Raw genomic sequence first — 15,738 nt, 5'->3', positions numbered from 1 at the left:
TGTTTCCCAGAAAAGTAATTGTTTAAGGGTTATTGGATACAATTACTTAATAAATCGATGTATTATTGAAGTAAAGTAAATACAGATGAATAAAATAAAGTTTATATTGATCTTTAATAAACGGTTACAAAACTCTCTCAAGAACAATATTCTTAAGAGCTGCTAGGTTAACGAATACTCGAGTTAAGCACTTGTCACACCTATTTGATAACCTATTATGTGTTTATATACTACATAGTTAATATCAATCTCTATCAATTATAAAATATGTTATAGTATAACTCTTCTACTTTCTATGCATATTTAAATCAACTACGATCCTATAAATCAGCACATTCTGATTTATCTCGCAGCTCTGACTTGTCATTCAAGTCATTATCAACAGATAAGCTGATCAACGAATATATGTTATAGCTTCGATGAATATTCATATGTAAGCATCAACGAATGACTGAATAGATTGTCAATGGATGATAATGAAGCTTTCAACGGATAATCATATCCTGACGGTTGATCATATCCTGATTTTTAGACAGATCCTGATTCTCAACTTAGCCAGTTCCCGACAAAAGGGTTAAAAAAAGGTTCATTCGACAAGGAGACTTGGTCATAAAAAATATTGAGGGCTCAGGAGTCGGTGAGAAAAGAAAGCTAGCCCCTTTTTGCGATGGGCCTAACAAGGTCAAGAAGATGTTGGGACGAGGATCCTACAAGTTTTAAATCATGAACGGTGATGAAGTGCCTTGCACCAGGCACACTTTAAATTTGAAGACATATTATATCTGTGATGTGCGATACATGTTCTTAATATTTATTAGTAGTAGAAATAAGGTTAACGAAACCTTTATTCAGTCCATGTAAGTGTTGAACCCATCTTCCATGATTATTAGCTATTTATACATGTTTGCTCCGTTTATCTTGTTGACAATTTTACTTATGTATCAGCACCCGTTGAGTGCAAGTCTGAAATGATCGAATGATAAAAGTAAAAGACAGGTAAATCATTAAAATGCACGGGAAGAAGATCCAAAAGATCACGACTCGTGTCCTGAAGGGCCATAATGTTACAAGTTATAAATGTTTAAGTCCGCGAATGAACCCAAATAGAAACTGAACAAATAAGTTCAGAAACCACATGCGGCAAGAAAAGACATGCAAGAACGAAGCATCACCCATCAGAAGACCATATAGCCTTGATATGGCCCTATATTAGAAAAGCAGGAACAAATTGAAATCATGAGTTGACAACATAGATATGTACTGAAGGCATAAAATCATGTACTTCAAAGTTCCAAAAAACTCTTTAAAGAAATCCTAAGAGGTCAATTAAAAATATTGAAAACTTGTAACTTAGAAAAAGACTGAGTGAAATTATCATAGAAGACCTCGTATAAATGAAGAGCTGAAATCCTGGAGGTGGTGGGCATGAAGAGCCCAGGAAGTCTCAAAAGTCTAAAAGAATCATGCCCAGGAATTAAGATTCCCAGGCGTGATTGAAAGTATGCATCCTAGGTAGAGGTAGCCCACATCTAAGTTGTCTTCATCCATGAAGGCCTTAAACAGCGCCCATGGACCACAATTCTTAGGCCTCACTATAATACTGTCTTCTAGTAGTGGATAACCCATGCCTAGGATTTATAACTGAATGAAGAAACCTTTTTCTTATTAAAAGCAAAAAGGTGAAAAAAATAAAGAAGGCTTTAAGACAAACAGCTCCTACTAGACATAATTTCTAGGCATGGAAAGAAACTTGCCTCCTAGGCGGGGGTAACCCACGCCTAGGATGGTATTGTACAAGACCTGCATGTACATAACAAGACTAAGTCATCTTGACAGCCCTAAGGATAAGTTGTATGATAATCCAATTGTATATTGTAATTGTATTTCTCGAGTCTATAAAAATGCTAATTAAAATATACTAGAGGATTTTTTTATGAACATCCATCAAGCTAAGGACTAAATTTTGGAAGAAGATCAATCTTAATCATGCTTCAGTGAGAAGTATAGAAGCTTAGAGTTGAATACTGTTGTTCTAGGAAAAATGTTCTAAGTCATATATTGACAAGTCATAGATCAAGGAATGTAGAGAATTATGTCAAGAAGTCTAAAATGACTTATAGAGAAGTCCCAAGAGACATCGATAAGTAAATCTGCATGTAGAGAACTAGAGATATCGACAAGTCAAAATATAGAGAACTAGAGATACGACAAGTCAAATCCTCGTGTAGAGAACTGGAGATATCGACAAGTCAAAAGCTTATGTAGAGAACTTGAGATATTGATAAGTCATTTTACTTGTAGAGAACTGGAGGCCTCGATAAGGTAAAATCCTATGTAGAGAACTTGAGATATCGACAAGTCATTTTACTTATCATAATGTGACATCTCTACACAACAGAAAACATCTCGACAAACAACTTCAGAATTTAGAATACAGACAACTTGAAATCCAATATTATCAGTCAAAAAACAATTCTATCATTAAATTGGAAAGCCTTTAAATATAGCTTGAAGAATACAAGGTCATGGGCTAAGATGAACTAGACAAAGGAGGGTCACAGACCTAGTAAATTCTACACAAGTATGCTAACAGTAGAAATGAAAATAGACCAAGATGCTTTAGAAAATGTGTTAATCTATTTTAGTGCAAGTTATGTAAACCGTGCATGTTGATCTATAAAGTATATTACGGGTCCTTTGTTTAGTTAAAAACAAATAGATTTAGAAAAAACTTGTTATTCTCTCGAGAGAAGTAGCTAGGTTCTTATTTTCAAGAACATGGATTTATAGCAAGACCAATTTGATTTAACACAAATCAAGTGAGTTTTTGATAAATTGCTCGTGTGCCTACATCTAGTATTTTATCACTACAAAAATCATTCAACTGTTTTATGCAATAAGCCATAAATTATCACAGTTAATCAAAAATTAAGGAAACCACATTCACCTCCCCCTTTGTGTTGTGCTTCATACCTAACCGATGGCTTCAGCCATGAAACCTTCAAACCACATCTAGGATACATGATTTCTAGGTGTGCAAAGGAAATTGACTTTGGAGGCGGGGGTAACCCACGCCTAGGATGGCTTCAGCCATGAAGGCCTTAAACCACGCATAGGAGACACAATTTCCATGCATGGAAAGAAACTTTCCTCATCATCGAGGGGAAGGCTTTAGCTATAAATGCCTCAAACCATGCCTAGGAGACATAATTCCTTGGCATTGAAAAAAATTTGTCTCCTAGGCGAGGGTAACCTTGGCATTGAAAAAAATTTGTCTCCTAGGCGAGGGTAACCCACGCCTAGGATGGCTTCAGCCATAAAGGCCTCTAACCATGCCTAGGGGACATAATTCCTAGGCAATGAAATTGACTGGCTTCCTAGGTGAGGGTCACCTATGCCTAGGATGAAGGAGCACATGAAGCCTATTTTTTTATTATTTAATTAATCAAAAATTAGGTGAAAATGGGAAAATAATTAAAAATAATTCCCAAAAAATAGGGAAAATAAGGGAAAAATCCCCAAAATTCAGGAAAATTAGAAAATAATTTTAAAATTATTTGGTACAAACAAATTCCTAAACTAATAGGAAAATTTACCAAAAATGCTTGTAAGTACATTAAAATTCCTTAAATTCTCGAGAAAATAGGGGAAAATTATTATAATTTTCTCATAAAGCTATTATAGTCTCACATAAGTTAAATCAATATAAATATGTAGGTCGCTTCACACTTTACGCTAAAAACGATACCTTGAGAAGGGCAGGAACCCTAACTTCTGTGAAACCTGCAGAGTTTCATGAACGTTAAGGGCAATTGATAGGGGCAAAAAATAAGCCTATAAACATCATTAATGTTGCATTAATTAGACCTAATATGGTCCAATGACTAAGCCCAATTAATGATGCCCTAAACCCTGAACATTTATTAATTTTATAATTAATAAATTAGGTAAATTAACATCTCATTAAAGGTATCCAATTAAAGATACAACTCTATAAAAATTAGGCTTCAAGGCACCTAAACCAATAAGTAATATGCTTACTACATTTTAGGACTCCAACATCCAGTCAAAGTCAAAGACTTGCTCGCCAAGTCTCTCAACCCTAATCCAATTCATCGACATCCAACATCTTTATAAAGGGTCTCACCGCTCAATTGAGAACTATGTCTTGACTTGATTCTCTACAATACAGAGATATGTAGGCACCTTGTGAGGACCGATTAGTCTCGAACATAGGTGCGACCACTAAAGCTCAAAGCACACAAACCCTAACATTATATACAAGTGAAGCCCTAGTTTATATTTCTCAAAAATGGCCCTTAGATCTAAAATAAAGAAATATTCTATAATTTCACGATTTAAAGAAAAAAATAGCTACTATAAATTGAAATACAATATGTTTTTTCATGATTTAAAAAAGTAGGTAAAATATATTGAATAGAATACTTTATATGAAATTCATAACTCTCTTTTCACTTCAGATCTGGATAATTTTAGTTTACATATTTATATGGCATAAAATCGTCATGAATATTTTATCAAGTTGACAAGAGAAATGGGTCTGACCATATTCAGGAAAGGAGTAAGTTGAGCTCCAGAAAAGCGGAGTTAGTTGAGCTTCGGAGAACGCTTCTCCAGAGCCCCGGGCACGCCCTACACGGTGCTAGCCACATTTATTTGAACGGAAATAGATCATTTTGAAAGTTGCATAGAAAATCTTTGTACAAGTTCTGGGTTGCTTCAAAAGAGTTTTTAAATAATTGATTTAGTTTGGCTTCCAAACTTATTTTCGATAATGTTTATAAAACCTTTAAGGATTTACAGGAAATGTTGACATAAAGTTGTCCAGAGAAACATTTGTGTTTAGAAAGAAGATATTTTTGATCATTTTTTTTGACAAGTTCGCTAAGACATTTTCAAATCCGAATGCAGCAGGCATAATATTGTGCGAAAAGTAAACAACAAAGCATCATGAAAGATATATCCCATAATCATCATGAGTTTTATACAACAAGATATAATATCCAGTTTGACCCATATGTCCAAATACCAATAGTACAATGATCATGAAAGCATAGTACAAACTAAGTCCCTACTAGACAAAGATCTATAAGTCAAAAGTCAATATCCATATATATATATATCCAGAAACTCGGAACTGCAACATAACAAAAAGAAGGTGCAATCCCATCCAAGTCATCAACTCTACTGTACTCGAGTCAGCAACGTCAAGATATGTACTGGGTCAACAAAAGAAGTAGGAATGTGAAAGTGATAATATATGCCACTCCTCAAAAAGTAAAAGTCTCATCTACGGAATCATATCAATGTGGACCGAACAGCTCATCCACCCTCTACAAGAACTCCTCTCTGGTCTGATTAATCATTCTGATAATAGTAGTCCTATCCACAGCCCCTGAACTAGTAGATGTCATCTCAATAATCTCTGTCTATAAGCTAGCAATAACGGTGGTAGCGGTCTAATACATAATCTCTCGAGCAAAACTCCTCCTAACAGAATCTGCCTCAGGTGCGGGCACAGATGGTCTCTCAGCAATCAATCTTATCAAAGCATCCCGGGTATCAAACACCCCTCGATATCTAGCATATAACTCATCATACATTTGTCAAAGCTCCTCATACATAAAAGCTGGAATAGTCACCACTGAGTAGCCTCCCAAGCCATCAATCAATGTCGAAAAGTCCTCAGTCAATCCCCCTAGGCCTATAGTGGTAGGGGTAACAGGAATGGTAGGAGCAGGGGGTGCAGTATCACATAGTTGCATCATAGAAGGAAAAGGTGCCAACACTGGAAAAGGTGGATCTATGTCCATATCTAGAGGCTCAGAAGTAAGAAATCCAGTAGGTGCCATAGTCTGTGCAGATACATGCTCCAAATCAGCTGTAACCATAGTCTCAAAATGATACCGGTCAGCAGTAGGCATAACTGGTGTTCAATACTCAGTGGGGTAATCTCTGGTAACTCTGGATGGAAGTGAGTCTCTAAGTTAGCAGCTAAAAGATCCTCCTCACGAGGGGTCAAAACAACATGATTCTCCTCTATAGCTGGAATAACTGGTCAAGGTATCGGAGTCAACTCTGATAAGCCAGTGAATGTCTGAATGACGTCTGTGGGCTGGACCATAGTGACCGGGGAACCTAAAGTCTCAACTCTAGGTGGAGAATCAGTCAAATCAATAACAATTGGTGGTGCTCTAGGTGGTATCGGGATCTCCTCAACAGGAAAATCCTCACTAGAACTAGATATCACCATATAGGCCTCAGAAGGGTCTGTATCCGAACTAGATCCAACACTCTCTCCCGGAAAAAGAGTGGGAGATCTGTCTCGAGCAACTTTGTATCCTGACATTTGAATTACAATAATAATAAGATAAGGAGATATTTCCTTACTTAAAGGTCTTATAAGTCAAAAGGGTTAGTCCCATACTGACCCCTATCTTGTAACACATACTCTTGGGAGTTATAATATACTCGTATGTATACTCTCTTATATACGGTTGTATCTCTAGGGTTTCCATTCCTAGTAATATAACTACAGCTCTGATACCAACTTTATGACGCCCCCAAATCCACTATTTCATAGATTCGGGTCTCCATGATATCAAGCTTGGCACACCTGTATTATTATTACAAACATAACCAAAATATGACATTTATAGTGAACACCATCCACAGTTCCAAGATCGAGTCTCCTTCACAAACTGATTAATACATGAACCACATGAACCTACTACAAGCCTAGTTCATAGTTGAACAGTATTATAATATGTAGATAATATATAACAAACTTTTAAAGACTGTCATCGCGAGCATGTTCCTTTCCTTCTCTCTGTCTCGGATAATCAGATGCTCTGCCCTCTTCATTCTTTACTATTTGGGTGAATACAAGCATAACAAGAGTGAGCAACTAGGTGCTCAACAAGTAGACATGATTCAACAGAAAAACAATTTGCTGGTAACAATAAGTGCCAAAAGCAATAATATTTCAAAGCAAGAAGATATATCAACACATCACGGTATTAATCAATGATGCTCTTATTTGGCATAGTGCCATTGAATTTTAAGAATAACGGGTCATTTCCATCCTCGGTATATCAATTATGCGATCAACTATCACAGTGTACCGTCCTCCTGCGAATCTTACGCTCACCCGATCACAGCTTGTCATAAGAACGCCCAACACACACTTGCTAGCATAAAAGAAGGGTTAACATTTTAACCCTCGGCTATATTCAAGCCGATCAACATGTCCACACATCGGACTTGTCACTTATAAATACCGTGGATTATCAAATACCATGTTGACCAGTATAGAAGTACTTACCCTGATTTAATCTTCACATCACACTATTTAGAATTTCATCACTTAGTCTGACTTTGACAATGAACCCGTCTTCACACTATTGGGATCTTTGTCACATCGATATGAATGATATATCGACGTCTGGTTAGGAAAGAGGAGGGTTATCTCGAATAATGACAATAACCATGTCAACTGAAATTCTCAAATGATGAATTCCCAAAAGTAGTATGCGATTAAAGAGAATAAATAATAACTGATATGAATACCAAAATTTGGGAAGGGTTCAATTAATTGATAAAAGAAGATTCAAGTGTAAAGGAATACAGTTAATCAACTTGACTGGAAATTGATACTGATTCATAGAATGATTTAGATGGTTATAAAATCTCTAGGTTTGTTTGATATATATATATACAAGAAGAGTAACTGTCCTGAATGATAGAAACAGTCAGAAATCTAGGCAAGGAATACATCATTGGAATTAAAATTTATCGACGAAGATGAATACTTGTAAATGCGGTCATCAACGTTTAAATTCACAATATTCAATATTAATAAACAAGACGTATAAGTCATAACAGGGATGGAGCAGAGAAAACTTGCCTTGTTTCCAATAGTAGTAGTGAAAATTCACCTTTCCGGGTTAAACAATTCCACTTCAAGTATTTTTTAAATAAATCACATCAAAAATCACTTTAGTATTAATATTCTAAAAAAATATATTTTCTCGAAATTCGTCACTCACATTATTTATCTCGAGGAATTACTTAGGAATTGAAAATACTCAAATAATTCAAAGGTGTACTCACTTCCAAATATATTTATTTCAGATTCTATTAATTTTTAGTGGATAGAAAATCTTCAATTATTAAATAATAATCACTCATAAATTGGGAACTTGAGTTCCATAAAATACTATTTAAATTAATGATAGAGGGTAGGGATGTTATTAACTCCCTGATTTATTTCTACTTCGGTACTTACTCACGCGTCAAATAAGCGATAATAACGAGATTTATTTAATTAATGAGTTCTCACGAATCGATATTACTACTATTTGGTTATTACGTAGTGACTCTCTCAAGTATCGATATTAGCACGTTAATCCCATTTTAAATAACCGTATAGAAATTTTTTAATCAATATCATGTAATTCTTTCTTACTACATTTTATCCCTAGATGAAATTATGGTTAATCCTTTATTTATTCCAATTTACTAAAACTCTAAAAACTAATTTAATTTCTTAAAATAGGATAAAATCCACTAATAAATCCAAGGGTTATTAAATCTTTTTAATCCACCACTAATTGTTCCCTAATAATTACACAATCTATTTTGTATACCTACCAAATCATTTAATCTCACATTTTATTTTACCTTATTTCTATTCTTTTATTCATTTATTTTTATCTCAAACAATTATTTAAGCAATGAATAATTCTGTTAGTCATAGTATGCATGATAATTCTGTTGCAATGAATGGTTTCAAAGGCCCAACTCAAATGACTAAGAATGAATCTGAAATTCCTAAGTCAAATGAAATAAGGCCTAAGAAACAGAAAGGCCCAAGTATTACTTTTGGAGATGATAACAAGGGTTATACTGTGGGATATGGCTTGATTTCAAAGGACAATGTCATCATTGAGGAGGTTGCCTTAGTGGATGGTCTCAAACACAATCTGTTGAGTATCAGCCAGCTTTGTGACAAAGGAAATTCAGTAACCTTCAACTCAGAAGCCTGTGTTGTGACTAATAAAAGAAGCAACAAAGTGGTTCTCACTGGTGTGAGAAAAGGAAATGTGTACCTAGCTGATTTCAACTCATCTAATGCAGAATCTGTAACTTGTCTTCTTAGTAAAGCAAGTCAAGATGAAAGTTGGCTATGGCACAAGAAGCTATCCCATTTAAACTTTAAGACCATGAATAAGCTGGTAAAGAAAGAACTAGTAAGAGGCATTCCTCTAGTGGAGTTTTCAAAGGATGGACTGTGTGATGCCTGCCAAAAAGGGAAGCAAATTAAAGCATCATTCAGGAAGAAACTTGATTCAACAATTGAAGAGCCTTTGCAACTACTTCACATGGATTTGTTTGGACCAGTCAATGTATTGTCCATCTCAAGGAAAAGATTTTGCCTAGTAATTGTAGATGATTTCTCAAAGTTCTCTTGGACATATTTCCTAAAGTCTAAAGATGAGGCTAGTGAAATCATCATCAATCACATAAGGCAAGTCAATAATCATCCTGATTTCAAGGTTAGAAGAATCAGGAGTGACAATGGAACTGAGTTCAAGAATTCAGTCATGAGAGCATTTTGTGAGGAAAATGGGATTCTGCATGAGTTTTCAGTAGCAAGGACTCCACAACAGAATGGAGTAGTGGAAAGGAAGAAGACATCACTTATTGAAGCTGCAAAGACAATGCTTGAAGAATCTAAACTGCCTACATATTTCTGGGCTGAAGCTATAAATACCGCATACTACACTCAGAATATTTCTCTGGTTAATCAAGCAAGATGCATGACTCCCTATCAATTATTCAAGAACAAGAAGCCCACTCTAAACTTTCTTCATGTCTTTGGCTGCAAATGCTATATTCTGAGAAATCAAACTGATCAAAATGGGAAGTTTGATGCTAAAGCAGATGAAGGAATTTTTGTTGGATATGTTGTTGGTAAAGCATATAGAGTCTACAATCTAAGAACCAACATTTTTGTGGAATCAATACATGTTGTGTTTGATGATAAAAAGATTGAAGGACTGAAAGATGGAGATTACCATGAGAGCCTCAAATTTGACAATGTAGAGATGGTTAGTGATGACAGTGATGATGAAAGTGATCAAGAGAATGTATCTAAGGATAATGCAGATAAATCTATCACCAATGAAGCACAAAACTCAACATCTGTCGAGTTGCACAATGCTTCATCCGTCGGAAGGCAATCCGCATTATCCATCGGGAGACAACCTACTTCATCCGTCGGTACTCAAAATTCACCATCCGTCGGGTTATCAAAAGGAGCAGGAAGTCAAGACAGATCACCTATAGAAAGTTCTCCTTTCTCAAATCAAAGATCCACAAACTCAGAGGGAGTTTCAAATAGTCAAAACTCAATCACACATCAAGACAATAATGAGGTCTCTTCATCTAGAGCTAATCTACCTCAACAAAGGAAATGGACAAAAGATTATCCCTTTGAGCTCATCATTGGTAATGTTTCTTCTAGAGTTCAAACAAGAAAAGCAACTCAGGAAGAATGTCTATACAGCAGCCTTCTTTCCAAGGAAGAACCAAAGAAGGTAGAAGAAACTTTGTTGGATCCTGATTGGATATAAGCTATGCAGGAGGAGCTAAACCAATTTGAAAGGAATAATGTATGGAAGCTAGTACCCAAGCCTAAAGGAAAGAATCCAATAGACACCAAGTGGGTATTCAGAAATAAGATGGATGAAAATGGCATAGTTGTCAGGAACAAAGCTAGATTGGTTGCTAAAGGCTATTGTCAATAAGAAGGAATGGATTTTGATGAAACATTTGCTCCTGTTGTAAGACTTGAAGCCATCAGAATCTTCTTAGCCTATGCAGCCCATGCCAATTTCAAGGTCTATCAAATGGATTTCAAAAGTGCCTTTCTGAATGGAGATTTATAGGAAGAAGTATATGTCAGTCAACCTCCTGGTTTTGAAGATCCAAATTTTTCAGAACATGTCTATTATCTTTTGAAAGCACTTTATGGACTGAAGCAAACACCTAGAGCCTGGTATGACACTTTATCAAAGTTCCTTTTGGAAAATCACTTCACAAGAGGTACTGTAGATAAAACTTTATTTTTCAGGAATGTTAATGGCTCTAGTATACTTGTTCAAATTTATGTAGATGATATTATTTTTGGCTCTACAGATGAGAAACTTTGCAAAAAGTTTGCCAAATTGATGCAAAGTAAGTATGAAATGAGTATGATGGGAGAACTAACTTACTTTCTTGGTTTACAAGTTAAGCAAGTTAGTGATGGAATATTCATTAGTCAAACTAAATATATTTTTGATCTTTTAAAGAAGTTTGATCTAATGGATTGTACATCTGCAAAAAATCCCATGGCCACAGCATCTAAGCTTGAATTCAACACTACTGAAAAGTCTGTGGATATTTCAAGTTATAGAGGTATGGTTGACTCACTTCTATACTTAACAGCTAGTAGGCCAGATATAATGTTTGCTACTTGTTTATGTGCTAGATTTCAGGCTGATCCTAGAGAATCTCACTTAATAGCTATTAAGAGAATTTTCAGATATCTCAAGGGAACACCAAACCTTGGCATTTGGTACCCTAGAGATTCTGGTTTTGATCTAACTGGTTATTCAGATGCAGATTATGCAAGTTGTAGAATTGATAGAAAGAGTACAACAGGAACCTGTCAATTTCTAGGAAACAAGCTTGTGTCCTGGTTCAGTAAAAAGCAAAATTCAGTTTCTAATTCTACAGCTGAAGCTGAATATATTGCTGCTGGCAGTTGCTGTGCACAGATTTTATGGATGAGAAATCAATTGCTGGACTATGGTTTGCAAGTTGAGAGGATTCCAATTTTCTGTGATAATACAAGTGTAATTGCCATCACTGAAAATCCAGTGCAACATTCAAGGACAAAGCACATAGATATCAAGTACCATTTCATAAGGGAACATGTAATGAATGGTACTGTGGAGCTTCATTTTGTTCTAAGTGAGAAGCAACTTGCAGATATCTTTACCAAGCCACTGGATGAATCCACCTTTTCAAGGTTGGTAAGTGAGTTAGGTATGCTTAATTACTCTTAAATCTATCTGAGTTATTTTGCAAGTTGATATGCAGCCAGAAATTTAATTGATTTTTCAGTCATGGATGAAATTTTGGCTAAGTCAAAATTTACATCTCGACGGATGACCCTTATCCATCGAGTTTGGTCATCCGTCGACACACAATTTGCTAATAAAAATCAATTACTTTTCTGGAATATTTTATATCTCGACGGATAACAGTTTTTCCTCATCCGTCGAATTGTCTTAATCTCAGCCGTTAATTCCCTGTACATTATCCATCGAGTATACTTACAGTTTGTAAGCATTACACGACGGATAATGGGTGGAATTTTTACAGTTTATTTTTAAATGGCTATTTTAGGAAATTTCTATTGGTTAATTTATTTTACTTTATTATTTTTATCAGTTATTTTTGAGATAGTATAAAAGCTTATTTCATTGCAATTGTTTTCCTTTATCATTCTCAAATTCAACTACTCTAATTTCATTCTCTCTCAAGCAATTACTCTCCTTCTCTTCAAGCTTTTATTCTCTAAACAATGGCACCTGTTGTAAAGATTATGTCTCAAACTGGGTTCATTTATGAGAAGAACAATTTCACTGCATTAGTTAACAAGGGTATTCAGCAATCGGATGACTATCACAAGATGATGGACTTTGTGAAGAATTGCAAGATCAATTATGCCATGCTGGAATCACCCACAATCTTCTGTGAAGTTGTTGAAGAGATGTGGACCACTGCTACCTACAACTCTACTGACAAGACCATCACTCTAACCATCAAAGGTAAAGAATTATGTATCAATATTGATGTGATAAAAGCATGTTTCAAAATTCCTAATAACAATTTAACTTCACCACACAATAACACTGATATCATAAATATTCTTAATTCCATGCACTATGCACTTCTATGCACTTCCTACTTCTAAACTGAGTGATATTAGGAGAATGGGTCTTAGGAAGGAGTTGAGTTTCTTGTGTGATGTAGTTACAAAGGTTTTCTCAGGAAAGATCAGTAATTTTGATTCAGTGAATATTTCCATGCTCGACATGCTATATATGCTAGTTACAGATAAATTTTATAATTTCAGTGACCTTGTCTTGTTTGAGTTAGGCTTTAAATTAGGTGAGTTAGCTAAAAGAGGTAAGAATTTGTATTATGCTAGATTTCTTATGTTATTGGCTAACCACCTCTGTAAAGAGATTGTGCTTGAGAACCCTAACAACAAACTGGATTGCTGGGTTCAAGAGAGAAGGCTCATTACAGATTTGAATAGGGCCAATCATCACAAGGATGTGCCAATGTTCTACTTTCCTGTAATGCAGGCACCTCAGGTAAGTGAGGTAAGTTCATCCATCCCTACAACGATTCCAACCTCCACAATTTCTTTGAGTTCAGGAGTAGCTATGGCAACTGTGCCAATGACCAAACAGTTGCCTACCAAAGCTACCAAACCTACTAAAATCCAAATCAAAGAAAACCCCTTCTGGTATCTCTCAAAAGATACCAGTTGAAAAATCCACCAAAGCCAAAGAGGGGAGTGTGAAGGAGGGTAAGTTAGGTGAGGGAAGGGGTGAACATAAAAGAAACCCCAAGAATAAGGTTGGAGAGTTGAGTGAATCCCAGCCTAGCCACACTGCAGTTTCCCAACAAATTGCAGTGCTTAAAAAGGATAAAAGCTCACTTCTAGCTGCATCCTCCCAAAAGGATGTAGTTATTGAACAAAGCTCTTAACTAAGAGCACAGGCCAAGAGCGTTAGGGACACAAGCTCACCCCAAACTTATACAAGAAAGAAGAAATCTAAAAACTTTGGGGATGCACAGGATACATACACAGTACAAACTGGTGCTAAAGACACAGTCACTGCACCTTCTCAAGTTCAGTTTGATGTGGCTCCAATAAATTTGGAGTCACAGCCAAAATCTCTAGTTATAGAAGCACCTCAAACACCATACTCACCAACAAATTCTCTGGATGTGGCTATGATAAACACATCAATTCCTGATTTCCCTTCTTTAACTCTGTTGGGGAAGCCAAAATCCAGTGCAAGTGAGCATCATCTTTTAGATGATTTGTTGGCTCACTTGCCAATTCTTTCAGAAACTGTTGTGTCATCTGTGCCTAAAATTTCTTCAATCAGCACAGAGTCAACAATAGTTTCTCTTCCCACCTCATTCATTTCTACTCTCTCGACGGATATTGCTTATCCGTCGAGTAGTGATTGTATCCCGACGGATAAGCCTAACAGCAGTTATCCGTCGGATAGCAAAACCACTCACTCGATGGATATCACTCATCCGTCGAGTATCTCTGCACAACTTCAAACTTCAATTATTTCAAGTGCAGAAGATTTAGTGGTTGTATAGTCACTCTTAGGATTGAGAGAGCAGAGTGTCTTGAGTGAGAGGCTGGGTTGCTCCCAGGCAAAAGGAGAGAAAATGAGTGAAAATTTGCAATCCATTTCTTCAGGATTGGCAAAAGGGAGTGAGAGGAGTCCCACCTTAGTAGGTGAAGGTTAGGGTGTGAGGGTGGGGAGCCAGGGTGACACCCTGATGCAACAAAAGAGAGAACATGAGAGAAAAGCAGGTACAGAGGATATTAGGGTAGATCCATCCATTGCTCATGAGTCAATGATTGTGGATGATGCAGAAAAGGAAAGACAATTTTAGCAACATTACAAAGCTGTAATTGATAACATTTCCTTGGATGCTGACACTTTTACTCATCCTGTGTCAGCCTATCAACTGTTGGCTGCTCAGGGCAATGAGGAGGCAGAGAAGACTATAAATCTAGTACATACTTCAGAATCTCTACAAAAGGATAAAGCTGTTGTCAATTTAATGTCTTCTACAGCTGGTGAGCCATCTGAAGAATTTGGAGTCAATTCTAATGATGATGACTCTATTTAATTTGATGGAATCATGAACTTAGGGGGAGATGAAGGCCCAAGTTCCATTCCAGATCTACCTGAATGGGCATTGACAAAGGAGTCTACACCAGGATAATTCAATGTATCCTTAGTCAAACAAATCATGTATATTCAAAAGGCCATTCAGAACACCTCCAATGCTGGTACCAAGGCTATTCTTCAAGCCCACTTAGATTCTCTACATCTCATGAAGCTACAACAATTAAGACAGAATCTGAGTGTGGATGAACTCAAAAAGGATATAGCTGACTTGAAGACCTACAATTCTGGGAAGCTGGATTCAATAATGCCCTATGTTACCATGCAGGATTTGCTCCTGAGACTGAGAAGAGAATCAGATGCTGAAAAGAAGCTGGCCAAATTGGAGGACAGAGTTCAAGTTATTGAAAACTCTGTGGCCACCATTCTTCAAAATCAACAGTCTCAGACCAGTCTTCTAATGTAACTGGCTAAAGCACAAGGCTTGACTCCTCAACTTGATGATAACAAAAAGGAGGAGAAAGGACCAAGTGAGGGGGAGAAACTTCAGATACAAATCAGTAAAGTAATTGTGCCTTCAATTACTGTCTCAAAGCCACCAGTTGCAGATGGTATAGATCTGATTCAAGTAGCAGCAGCTAACTTAAAAGTTACTGAGAAAGAACAGTTGAGTTTGGTCAACTGGAAGAAGATTGATGAGGAGATA

This window comes from Apium graveolens, chromosome 2 (genome assembly GCF_009905375.1).
Source record: "Apium graveolens cultivar Ventura chromosome 2, ASM990537v1, whole genome shotgun sequence".
NCBI lineage: Eukaryota > Viridiplantae > Streptophyta > Magnoliopsida > Apiales > Apiaceae > Apium > Apium graveolens.
The sequence above is the reverse complement of the archived record's forward strand: the minus strand, read 5'-3'. Positions refer to the sequence as shown.